General features: G+C 40.5%; 1 protein-coding gene across 4 annotated transcripts in view; it reads right to left on the bottom strand.

Annotated features, from left to right (window-relative positions):
- LOC126042813 (heparan sulfate glucosamine 3-O-sulfotransferase 1-like) overlaps positions 1 to 11,601 on the bottom strand; it is a 57,953-nt gene extending 46,352 nt beyond the window's left edge. For 3 of the 4 annotated variants that reach the window (XR_007507296.1, XM_049810497.1, XM_049810498.1), the window contains exon 1: positions 10,674 to 10,952. The gene's annotated coding sequence lies outside the window, so the exon portion shown is untranslated. Of the gene's footprint in view, positions 1 to 10,673; positions 10,953 to 11,317 lie in introns of those variants that run through there. The other variant, XM_049810496.1, reaches the window with a different exon arrangement.
- Between the last annotated feature and the right edge of the window lie 1,544 nt (positions 11,602 to 13,145).

Here is a 13,145-nt window from a genome sequence, read left to right as displayed (position 1 = left end):
TATTTCTTTATCTACAGTATAAAGTAATGATCTGCTTGTACAGGAGTAACATGTTAAAACATGTATAGTATTATCCTATAATTGGCCAAACAGTTAATAACCTTAATCAGTATATATGATACTATTTGATTTTTTTTTAATGGAAATTTTACACTCTGAATATTAGAGTTTTTGCAGAAACAAAACAAAATGCTTTAACAGCATTTCCTTCCAGTGCAAGCTAGCACAAATTTAAGTATCTCCCAGCGGGCAATATAGAGCTATGTTCGATGCCTGTGTATTTGTATTGGCTTCCATTTGATTAAAGGAAACTGCTTCATTATAGAAGCAAAGTAGAGCAACTCCTTGGAGTATTAAAGCACAATATTCTGTGCATATGACCACACAAGGATTAAAAAGAAAAGAGATACAATGGTCTTTTCTGAATACCTGATTACCTGCCTTTGAAGAACAACTCTTTAGTGAAGATTTATATTATTTCCATTTTCTAAAACACCATATGTAATTATCATAACAGTCCTCTTTTCAAGATTAATTTAGTTTTGAAATTCCTGTTTTCTATCACTGCCAGTATTTATGCTATCAGGATACAGGAGATAAAGTGCAAGGATAAAAAGCCAGCCATCAAGTATTTAAATAAATGTCTTAAACTTCCATACTTTTTCTGAGGGCAGATTAAAAAAAGGGTGAAAACAACAAAAACATTCAGCTCTCTAACCTGCTAAAGAGGCCTAATCTCTCAGGATTTTTTGCAGTGTACAGGCATGGATGTTACTTTAGGATCCAGAAACTTGGAGCTAACATAAGAATGCAGTAGAGTATGAAAATAACAAGCCTTTTCTTTTTCTTCATTCTCCAGTGCACATGTCAGATTTTGAATTTAGAAAACCCTAGAAGCACAAAAAAAGTCTACGCATTGTAAGGGTATTTCATTAGTCTACTACAGGAGAGGAGGAAAAAATATCACGGCCAGAAAATCAGTGATGCACAGATTACCAAAACTACTGGAAGAGTCAACATTTAACAGTATAGAAATCAAAGCTGTAAAATGAAGTTCTGTACATTAAGTAAACAGATTAAAAAACCCACAACAAAATACCATCTAACTAAACTGAGCTATTTATTTACAGAATAAACTAAAGGTAGCATGTTTTACAAAAGAAGCAGAGTCGCATCTTTCCAAGAATGACAGAACCTAATGTTTGGGGATTAGGTCTAAAAGATATCCAACTTTTGCAACCTAGAAAAAAATATCTTAAATGCTTATTTTCATACTGCATCTTAGGAATCTATCACTAGAAAGCGTCAAAGTTGACAACTGCAAATTATTTTCCATCTTAAAACTTGACAGTACTTTCCTTCATAATGGTACAATGGGAAACATGGTGGTGTGGGAATTAATGTGAGGCAAGTCTGGAAGATACGTGAGAATCTGGCTGTTATAAGACATGAACTTTTTTATCCTGAGAATTATCTACATTTCCTTCATATATGACAAGGTCACAAGATACAATATTTCATTACAATATCTGTGTAAGGCTTATTTTTAAGAATTAGTTTATCTAGAAACAATAAATAACAAATTCTGAAGTTCCAGTCAAAATTTAATTTTTTGTATTTTGTGTTACAAACTGTTGTTTGCAAGGCCTGACCCCCTTTAATTTAATGCTTCCTGTATAAAATGCACAGAACAGCTTAGTTGAGTAATATGGCATTTTAATGGCTATGATTTGAACTAGTTAAGCCACGGAAATAGATGACAGCTACTTTCTTTTTAATCTTACTGTTGAAGTAAAGCTGTAAACCTTTTCCTTTCAGAAATAATCCTCAAACTGATTGCTGTCAACTGATTGCTGGAGGGAAAGTCTGTCAACCAAGGCGGGTGGAGACAGGAAAGACAAGCTCCCCCTTTCCATGCGTAACCACCTTTCCACAAAAATGGAAGCTAAAACTGACATAATCTTTGTAAATTAAAGCTCTGTTCTGTATGAACCTTTAAAAAATTGTTCTGTATAATAGCCAACACATTAATTCGGGAAAAACTACATCTGACTAGACTCCATTATCAGAGACATGATGTTATTCAAGTGTTCAGAATTAAACCCTGTATTTTTGTTCCTTAAAAATGAAAGCCTATCTTCTAGGAGCTGATTTCTGCCCTTTACACACTTCAGACAAATGTATATCAATATTCAAACTCCTATCAGATTTCTAGGTCTAAAATATATTGGCCCTATACTGTTCATTTGTGGAAAATCACCTACCTGCTTCAGAGGGTGCAATGATCATCATTCATATCTATAAAGAGTTTTGTACCTAGTAAGCACTATATAAATGCTAAGTTATGACAAGGACAGAAGTAGCCCAGTTTCTCTCCAACCACAAACTAAAAAATTAAGCTTGGTATTTGGATTACTTTATTCACTCATGTCTCTACTAACTGATATTTTGCCATTTATCAACGCAATCTATCTCCCTATTACCTTGCTTCAATTTTTTTTCAGATATCAACTAAGATCCCATTGTAAATAAATACAATCTTGGAACACATTTTTCTACAGTTGATCCCTGCAAAAAAAGGAAAGTCTTCTGTTTGCAGTTTATACAAAGTTTAATTAGGCATCTTTTTTTCCCTTTAAACAAAAAGGTAAGACTACTTGCAGAGGCTTAAATGTAATATACAAAGTGGTTGGTTAGCAATCTGAAGAATCATAGTAGGGAAAAATATTAAATAATTTTCTCCATTGTTCTGCAGGTAATGTGTAACATTTTACCTAATAACTGTATCTGCATCTTTTATAGCACCAGCTGAAAAGGATTTGCTTTGCCTTTCCAAGTTAAACAGATGTACAGCATTAACAGGAAATTTTAGACATCAACAAAAAGAAGAAAAAAACCCCAATTATTTTTCTGAAATTCAGATAATGAGCCTACACATTTATATTGATTTTGGAAATAAAGGCTAGAGCTGCATACTTGCACAGGTGGCCATTAGCACTTTTTTGATTCCTACCTGTTTACTGCAGCTTAGATGCCAAGAGCCATTTCTCTCCAAATTCTGGAGGCACCCTGAGATGCCTCAGCATCACACAGAGAAGTAAAATTCTTCCATTTTTCTAATGGAGTTCCTACAGGACGTGAATTCAGAATCAAACTGCAAAGACTAGATTGCTTCTCAAAATCAGTGTCAAGGAATTAGTTGAAAGTATAGTTAGCTCATCGCTGTGTCCCTAGGACACTGTACCTTCATTTCAAGGAGAAAAAAGAGAATCAGCAGTTTCAGTATTTTAAGTACTACCTTTTGCAGTATTCTGTAACTGGAAAGCTTTCATTTTGATGAAAAGGTTCCTTCTCCCCATTCTTCTATGCATGCACACACAAAGAAAACACAGCTTTTTAGCTAAAAGCAAATGCACCAGTGACTTGATAAGCCAACAGAAAACTCCTTCTGTTCAAGCAATATTGAATATTTTCCTGAGACAAAGCTTGATGCTAGACCAAGCTTAAACAGAGGACTGAGTATCACCCTGGAAATCTTAAGCTTTGCTTACAATGAGGGCAGTCCAGTATCTCTTCTGCTTGCTGCTGCTGGCAAAGGAAGTGAGTGTGGCATAGCAAGAGCAAATGTGGAATACAGATGCAATTTTTCTCAGGCTTTTTTGGCCATCTGAAGCAAGCATATATTTAAAAGCCCTTGCATTTTTCTAACATAAGTTGCACAATAGCTTCAGCTGAATGAAAGGCCATTCAGGCTTCATGAACTTCAGCCATAGCCTGATTAATTCACCCCCATTTCATAATCAATTTCAAGACATTTCAAAATCTTCATAACTGTATCAAGCCCAGAGGGTCCTTCTCCCTTAAAAATGAGGAGGTGAAATAAATTTAATGCAAAAAAATGCAGTGTCTGCATGACATATAAAATAATACTATCTTTCCTGTGTCAAACATGGTATGGGTAATTCATGTTCATACACTAAAACATAGACACAAGGACAACTGTCAATTAGTGTGTGTGTACACACATGTGCCACTGCTATTAAATCAGAACAAAGAAGGACGATGAAAAGACATTTTTATCTGTTAATTATTCTGGCCACACTGCAGTAGTAATCTACATTATTACTGATGAAGTATGGAAGCAAGATGAAATGAAAACTGGTGGAACTGCTGGGCTCAGAGGATTGTGATCAGTGCCACAAAACTCAGCTGGAGTTACTAATTCAGTTACTAACACAGCTGGGCCAGTTACTAATGGTGTACCCCAAAGGGTTGATATTGGGGCCAATGCAGTTTAACATTGTCATTAATGACCTAAATAATGGGATTAAGCGCACCCTCAGCAAGTTGGCAGACCATACGGAATTGGGAGTAGTTGTCCTGCCATTCAGAGGGACCTCAACAGGCTGGAGAAATGAAGTTCAGCAAAAGGAAATGCACATTCCTCACCCAGAGAAGAATAACCCCATGCACTAGTAAAAGGCTAGGGACCCACCAGATGGAAAGCAACTGGGCAGAAAAGGACGTGGGAGGTCCTGGTGGACAAGAAGTTGAACATGAGCCAGCAAAGTGCCCTTGCAGCAATGAAGGCTAACAACACCCTCCTGAGCTGCATTAGGAAAAGCACTGCCAGGAGCCTGAGAGAGGTGATCCTTCCCCTCAGCACCAGTAAAGTCACATCTGGAGTGCTGTGTCCAGTTCTGGGCTCCCCCGTACAGGAAGGACATGGACACACTGGTATGCATCCATTAAAAGGCCACAGAGACAATAAGGAGATTGGAATATCTGTCATATGAAGAGAGGCTGGGACTCTCTAGCCTGGAGAAGGCTCAGGAGGGATCTAATCAGTATGTATAAGAAGACACAGCCAGACTCTTCTCAGTACTATACAGTGAAAGGAAAAGAGGTAGAAGGTGTAAACAAAAATACAAGAAATTCCATTTGAACACAAGAAGGAACATTTTTCATATGAGGGTTGTCTAACACTTAAACAGCTTGCCTAATGAGGCTGTAAAGTATCCATCCCTGGAGATACTCAAAACCCAACTGGAGATAGCTATTGGCAACATGCTCTAGGTGACCCTGTTCTGAGCAGGCAGATTGGACCAGATGATCTCCAGAGATCCCCTCTACCTTCTCCAGTTCTGTGATTCTGTGGCTATATATCCATGTGATCTTTTGTGTAAGCAGCTGCATTACATATATAAAGGCAAACTACTGCTATTTATCATGATAATGTTAACATCCTATCCTGAACTTTCAATGTATCACTTATATGACATACTCTGCTTTCTTATCTACAATTAAAAATTTTAAGTATGAAGTAAGAGTAATACTACACCATCATATTTCCATGGAAATGTTGTTACATTTTGGGGATTAAGCAAAATCAACACTAGTGAAAGGTTTAAAAAAAAAGTTGCAATGTCAAAAAGCAATAAAAGTAAGATTAATGCAAAATACTATTTATAGGTTAAAAAATGAAACATTTTAAAAATACAGTTGTTTCAAAACCACACTTTAACTTAATTAATGAAATGTACCCATATTCTTATTCCAGGTCAAGTTATTCAAGCCAATGCAGCACATATGTCCTGTTAGTAGCTTTTCCACTTACTTCATATTTCAGTTAGAAACATCTATTTGTTAGTTTTAGCCAAAAGGGCTTAACTGATCTTTTTCCCTATAGAAATTTCTTCAATATTTGAACAGAATAGATTCTTACATTAATAACTGGAAACTTCTAAATATGCATAAAAGGGTAATGGCTTTTTGAGGCTACAGACAGAGGTGCAGTCCTGCAGCAACATTAGCAAGAGATTCTGGTCAATTCCACAGTTTCCATTCAAAACTTTGTAAGCAGCAGAAAGACTGATAAAGCTCTGGTAACTGTCATTTGTTTCACAGATACCAGTAGAAATAAGGACTGGATTGAAAATAGGAACCCGCTTTAACAGACAAGAAAAGTCTACAAAGAATAGACAGACAAACCAGCAAAAAACAGAATCCTGGAGAGATTCTTCACTGTTGAGGTCAAGGAAACTTGGACATAAAACTGAGAAAAGGGTTTCAAAGTCCTTTCAAAAGCAAGACAATTTTCTTCTGTGGAGCCACATGAACTAGCTGTCTTCCCAAAGTGATATCTAGGGGATTAGAATATCTTTATATATATAAATTTCAACAAATTTACTGATCACAAACATAGGTCAGTCTGTTATTTAACAGAATAACCTAAGTAAATTTGAATTATACAGTCACAATTACTACTTTCCACTTCTATAGTACATTTTCAGTAGTAATTCAATAACTTAATTTTCAAGTGTTGCCCATGTCATGAAAATCCCACTATATTCCACCTCTCTCTTGTTTTTTTTGTTAAGTCTCAAGAGAACACCATCTGAGTAGCTGAACAGAATGGACAGTAGTTGTAAGGGGGGGAATGGGTAAAGAAAGAAGCAATAGGGACACAAAGCTGACCTAGGAAATTAAACCAAGTATTAAAAAATAAAAGTGTTTGGATCAGTCCCCTGATCTCAATGACAATGGCTTTTGAGCTATTAAATTATGCTTCCTCCCTGGATTATTAATGGATTGGCCACAGGGTAGGGAATTTACACAGGACCTAGTATCATCAGCAGAAATCTGTAGGGTACTACTCCTTTTAAACAGTGAGTAGCAGAAAAAAGCTAGATCAAAGTGGAGAGTATATTGGAGAGCAGCAAACATGGTGCTTAGGTGTAAGAAGAAAGAAGCAAGTGACCTAGGCAATTGTTATCCTGACTTCAATGTATGAAAAGTTGGGGTTTTCTGTTTTTTCAATTACAAGGTAATTAACAATAAGGAGGACAATTAAAAAAAAATCAGGATAATTTCAACATAACTTTGAAAAGATATGTTAGTCTGGAGCAAGTAAGTTAACTATGAAAAGCAAATATTAAGGCAAAGGAAATCCAGACTCCAATCTCGCCAGATTTCAGTAAAGAATTTGATATGGTTTCACCCAGCAATTATTTACTGAGTTGGAAAAGATAGGGTGTAACACAAAAATGAAGTGAATATAAAACTGACTAATGGTGACATATTGAATGGACTTATTTAAAATTTTTCTTCAGACTCACCTTATCTTCTGTCTATGAATCTGAAAAAAAATATAAGTGTTTTGATAAAAACTGGTTACAGGAAGCACTCTTGATCCAGGGCAGGCTCTCGCTAACTTACAGAATAAATTGAGAACCATTGGGACAGGCATATTAGAAGTGGGAAAACATTTAGCAACTCTTCAAAGCCATGTGATTACAAATAGCAGAATTTCTGTGATTACATGGTGTCTTATCACTTGAGAGCAACAGGAGAAGAGAAATCATACACCTATGTCTAGTTTACTGCAAGAAGATTAAGCCAACCTGGCATACCTGTAAATCAAACTTGATCTTCACCAACATCTGATAAAGTATTTTCAGTAGACCAAGTGGAGCATTAGCACTATTATTCAGGAATTTGAGGAAACACTTCAGGTACAAGGTATTTGATGCAGGTGAGGTATGTTCAGAATTCAGGAGAATCAAGTTACTAGGCTCTGTATCTTCCTATTTATTCTGTTTTACGAGACAGACTAAAAGGTGCTTGCTCTGCTTGTTTGATCCTAGCTCACAAAAGCTGAGAAAGGCACATGATCAATGTTTATAATTTATTGAGGGCTACACACCAAGGAAGGAGTTGGTTTTAAATAACAATATTGAGATACTAAAAATTAGGAATCAAAGCATATATTTAGGCTGGGAGTTCGAAGAAAGTTAGTAAGCATTAGGAGAGAGATTTTGAAACATCTTTCCAGAAAGAGCAACAGGACAAAGTACTTAACCAGCTTTAAGGTAGACTGTGGTGACTTTATGGCTGAGATTAGATAAGATTGTTGCCTTTTCTTCAGCCCTGAATTACTACGATGAAGAACTGCTCCCTATTCTGCTCTCCCTCTTCCCAGTCTTTTTGTTCCCTCCATTTCCACTAAAGTTCAACTGGGGCTATGAGAGGACTACATGCAATTTCTTATCTTTAAGAGAGAACAGTCTTAAGACTTAAACCCCTACCCCTCTAGTTTACATATTTTTATGGAATGTTGCAGCAAAGCAGCTGACTAGAAGCTCTCCTTGAGATCAAAAGATTTAATCAGCAACTAAACAGAGCAGTGCATTGCGAACATACTGAAATTATATTACCTCTTTAGGTTTTCATTAAATATTTGTCCTCCTTGCCAGTTTAATGTATTCCTGCTTACTATATAACCAGCCAAAAAAGAAATTTGATTGTACTCTGCGCACACATGCCTCAAATGCTGGCCCTATCCTTTCCACATTGATGTTGCTATCCAAAAACTTCACATAAGCTTCTGTTAGGACATACAGCTACCAGCGCCCCTTGTAACATACTACTTTTTATGTTAATCATTGAACAACGCATTCAAAAGTTTTCTTACGGCAGTGTGTAATTAAAAAACAGCTACAGAAAATAGAGAGGGCATATTCACAGGACTACAGGTACAGACCAGTTGCCACATAGTTATTTGTATAGCATTAAGAGAATATTAAGCAATGTTGCAGACAGCTAACTCTTCTCCATTCAGCTTCTTTCAAAGCTATGTCCATCAAGAAACATGCAGCACTATGGTTTTGTGATACAAAAAGCATGCTCAGCCTGTTGCAGATGTTGGAAAGGTAGGTGGGTCTGTCATTCATTGAAGTCACCAAGCCCACAATCCATTGTATCAAACACAGTCAAGTCATTACTGTATGCACAATAAAGTCAGATGACTGTAAACACATCTCCCTACCTCCTTCTGGCTGAAAAATGATTTTTTCATTTTAGATTAGAAAAGAAGCAAATGCTTCTCCAATGTAACTTGATCCACACTTTGGCAGCCAAACATAAATTTCATTTAAAAATGTACACTGGAGTGAAACTTAAGCAATGACAGAAATTGTTCAAACCCCTAATTTTTCAGAACTTCCATGTTATCCATGTATGATCTACGTAGCCAAAGCACTGGCCAGAACAATGCTGGTTACACAGAAAACGTATTTCTATTACAGTGCTATCTCAGACCAATAACTGTCCACCACTTAATATACTTTGGCCACTTTGGTGGCTGTTCATGATAGCATTTCCAGTTAGAGATAGAAGAATCAGAGAAGAAAACAAATTGCTATCCTGTCCAAGTTCAAAGATAAAGCTAACAAAGTCCACCTTTATTGACTGTCATTTCACCTCTACCATCTCTTTTTCTGTGATAAACCAAATCCTCAACAGAATCTCTTTTAATTGGTTTGTTATAGACTAAACCAAGGCTTTCACCTTAAATGTCATAAACTGCTGTATATGTGAGTATGACTTAGTTCAACAATGACATGTAGTCTTGGATTTGACAGAAAGACTCCATTTCAAAATTTTTCTTCCCCTCTGACTAGTTTCCTTTTAAATTTTTGTCTTTTTATTTCTGGCTTGTGCTTATTTTTGGCTCCCTGATTTTGTTGCTGTACAACAGTGGTATGAAAACTACTGCATATACGCTTGGTTTCAAAGTAAGCATATTGAGTGGTTAGCCTAGCTTATATCTTCTTGCTTACCTCATAGATTTTTGGGTTATTATGAGTTTATTTTACTAGTATAGCCCTCTATTGCCACACACATACACACACTTTTACAATAAGCTCACAACTTATGAAACTTGCAAATCACATGTGCTGTTGAGGAACACAAGCTCCTTAATTCCCTCATTCTGATGACATGGCTTAATGCGATGTACAGTCTCCATCTATAACACACAACATCTTTTTAATCAGAAGGCAGTATTTTTACATAATTGGGACTTAATAATATTTGCCACTTAATAATATTATCAAAAATATGTTAGGCTACTAAGGCAATTAACCCCAATCTAAATTAGTTCTATCTGAAATGACAAAACCTCAGCCTAGTTTTGCCAGCAACAAAACTAGTCAGATATATGAAAATTCACTGATGTCGTAAAACTAAAGTATTAATAACTTCCACAATATGAAACCACTACCTTATGAGCCTAAAACCCCCATTCCCTAATTTATGGAGAAATACCTGCCACAGGAATAAATAGCCCTAGAGACAAACATCTTACTGAAGAGTAGTTCTCCCCTGTTTAGCTCATTTAACAGGCAAGTGTCAGGAATGTCTTAGGTGGAGTAAGCTAAATTCCTGGAAGTAGCTTATCACATTTAAAAAGTTTTTTTCAAAGGATGGAAATAATCAAAGCAGACATCCCACAGATTTTAGTTGCCGCAGTTGAGAAAGTCAACCTTTTCAGTGGAAGTTGTGGTCTCCCTAGTCCAAGTTTCCTCCATTCTATATCTCAGAAAATATGGGTTTGCACAGACTAAAACTGAAAGTAAAATTCAACAGCCTGGTTATTCTCAATCCTTCCGTGTGTAGCAAAAATAAGAGGACATACGTGATTCTGAAGCATCATCCTTATACTGTTAACCACTTCCAACTCTGCGAGAGATTTCAGGCTATAATGCGTAAATCATTACTACATGCTCTAATGGTACTTTCTATTTAATCAGGAGAGAAGAAAGCCACCCTCTAGAATTACAATAAATAACTACAGTTTAGTTTTAAATGAAATGATGTAGTTTATAGCTGACCTGAGTTTCAGTCTTTTCCTAGTGGGAAATATAAATTCAGCATTTGGATACATAATCCTACGGCTCTCAGAAGCCGACTCCACCGCGAACACTTTACATGATTTATAGCTCTCCTCCAGATTCAGATGACAAGTCTCGGCGGAGCAGGTGCAACGGGGTATTTTTTCCTTCCCTCAGAGATCATTCCCTCGTATGTAAATTAATTAGCAAGTCTTCATCACTCTCGCGTAAGCGGGGAAGATGAAGCTAATGGATTATCAGCGTTTAATTTCTCACTCGGAGCGGGTGACCCGGCAGCCCGGCGGAGGGAGTGGGCTCGCTGTTGGTACTGCTGAAGCCACAACGTTTTTGACAGCGTCAGCGGCGATGAAAGTGAGCCTGGCTCCCGCGGAGTTATGCCAAGAGAGCATTTTTTAAACCACGGGCAGAATCTGGGGGGGGAAACCTCCGCGACGAAAGGCGAACACCCTCTCCCCCCCACGCCCCGCCGCCCCCGCCAACAGGCGCATTTCTCCCGCCCCCCCCCCCTCCCCCGGCAAGTTAAAGCTGCCCTGCCAGCGCCGCCGTGCCCCCTCCACACCCGCCAGCCCTGCCCTCTTCCCTGACTGCCGGGGAAACGGGGAGCGAGTCCCGACTCCCTTTACCTCCTCCGGAGCCATGGAGAGCGGTGCGGCCGGGGCCTCGGCTCCGCGCGGCTGGCGGCGGCGGCTCCCCGCCGGAGCGGAGGGGAGCGGCGCGGAGCGGAGCGGAGCGGAGCGGAGGGGCCGGCGCTCTCCTCACGCCTTCACCCCGCCGCGCTACGCCTCGAGCCGGTGGCACAGCCCGCTCCACATAAATGCATTAACAGCAGCCACATCATGATTAATTCATCAGTCCCAGTGACCAGAGGGGGAGGCACGCGGAGGGGAGCGGGGGCTGGGGAGAGGCAGCGTGCACGGGAGCGTCCCTTCGCCCGGAGTTCACACACCCCACACCCTTCCCCCACTGGCGCAGGGCTCCGCCAGCGCGGAGGGAGAGGGAGAGGGAGAGGAGCCGCGGCTGCCCGTGCCCTGCCAGGTCTGAGGGAGAGGGAGGGGGACTCCTCAGGGCAGGTGACCGGGCGATCTCTAACCCCCCCACACCCCCCCGCGCCGCCGGCACCCCTGGCAGCCCGGCCGGGGCGAGCCGCCCCCACGCGCCGCCCGCGCGGGGAACCGTTGGGGCTTCAACGGGCGCGACGCGCGCGGCCCCAGCCCGCTGGCGGCGGGACCGAGCCCCGAGCGGGCAGCGGCCGGGGAAGGGCGAAGAAACCGCGGGAAGGTGCGAAGGCTCCACGCCGCGAAGGGGCTTTCAGTCGCCGCTCAGCTGAGCGCCGGAGGGGGGACTCCCCGGCTCAGCGGGGAACAGGCCGCGGTCGGGAGGTGCACCCCTCGCTCGTCTTCTCGCTGCCAGCGGGCCGCCAGGTGCCTCGGCCGCGGAGTAGGGCCGCAGAGCCCCGAGCTGCCGGCTGCCAAGCGCGGAGGGGATGAGCCGGGCAGTGCAGGAATCCCTGCCGGCAAAAAGGCCACTGAGCATCCATGTGGCCGTCACCACATTAGCAGGACAGGGCTCATTTGCACAAAAGTGGCCAACCCCTCGCCAGCCTCGGTAAAAACGGCTGTTCGGCCGCTTGCCAGTTGCTAGAGCCAGGTTCCTCCATGCAGCAGACCAGTGGTGGGTACGTGAGCTTGCTTTGGTCTGCTGAGGCAACAACGCCGACTCTTTCCCCAGTCCTCCGGCGCCGATCTTGGCGCGGGGCTTTACTGGCCTCTCTTCTGAGGGGCAGTGCTGATTTCTTCAAGTACCATTTGTTTAAACTTGCGGTATGCTGGACTTGGGAGTTTCTTCACAGCAGGGGTAAGGAACCACTCAGATTTTAAGGGTTGCAGAACAGCTGTTAAAGGCAGGAGCTCCTTTGCATTTCTCTGTCTTTATTTTCCACTCCAAATATAGGTAGAAGTCCTGCAAGTCCACCATCCCCCTCCAGTACTTACTACCAGATGTGCTTAGTCTGCAACACCAAGCAAGAGACACTTGCTCTTCCAGCCACCTTTTCTTCTTAGTCAGGTAGCTTCCTTATCGGGTGATGAAATTTGTGTAGAACAGATGATTTACCACCTATTTATTACCTCCTCACCTCATCTATAAAACCAGGTTTGCCTACCTGGTAAGCATCATCATGCCTCAAGGAACTGTATTTGAATAGGATATTATAAAGGTTTAACAATTCTTTATTGATTGTGTGCCAGGAGCAAAAATTTCTCCTGTCACCTCTTGTGGATTTTAGATTAGCAAAGAATTTTCAACCTGACATGGCTATATATAGAGATTCCCAAGTTTCAAACAGAATTCATAAGCTTTACATAGACAGATCCCCCAAATTGTCACAAGCTGTTAGTTAGATAATCATAGGCAATGAGGATTAGAGCTGTGTAAGGAGGAAGAAGAAAATGA

Source organism: Accipiter gentilis, chromosome 9 (genome assembly GCF_929443795.1).
Source record: "Accipiter gentilis chromosome 9, bAccGen1.1, whole genome shotgun sequence".
NCBI lineage: Eukaryota > Metazoa > Chordata > Aves > Accipitriformes > Accipitridae > Astur > Astur gentilis.
The sequence above is the reverse complement of the archived record's forward strand: the minus strand, read 5'-3'. Positions and strand labels throughout refer to the sequence as shown.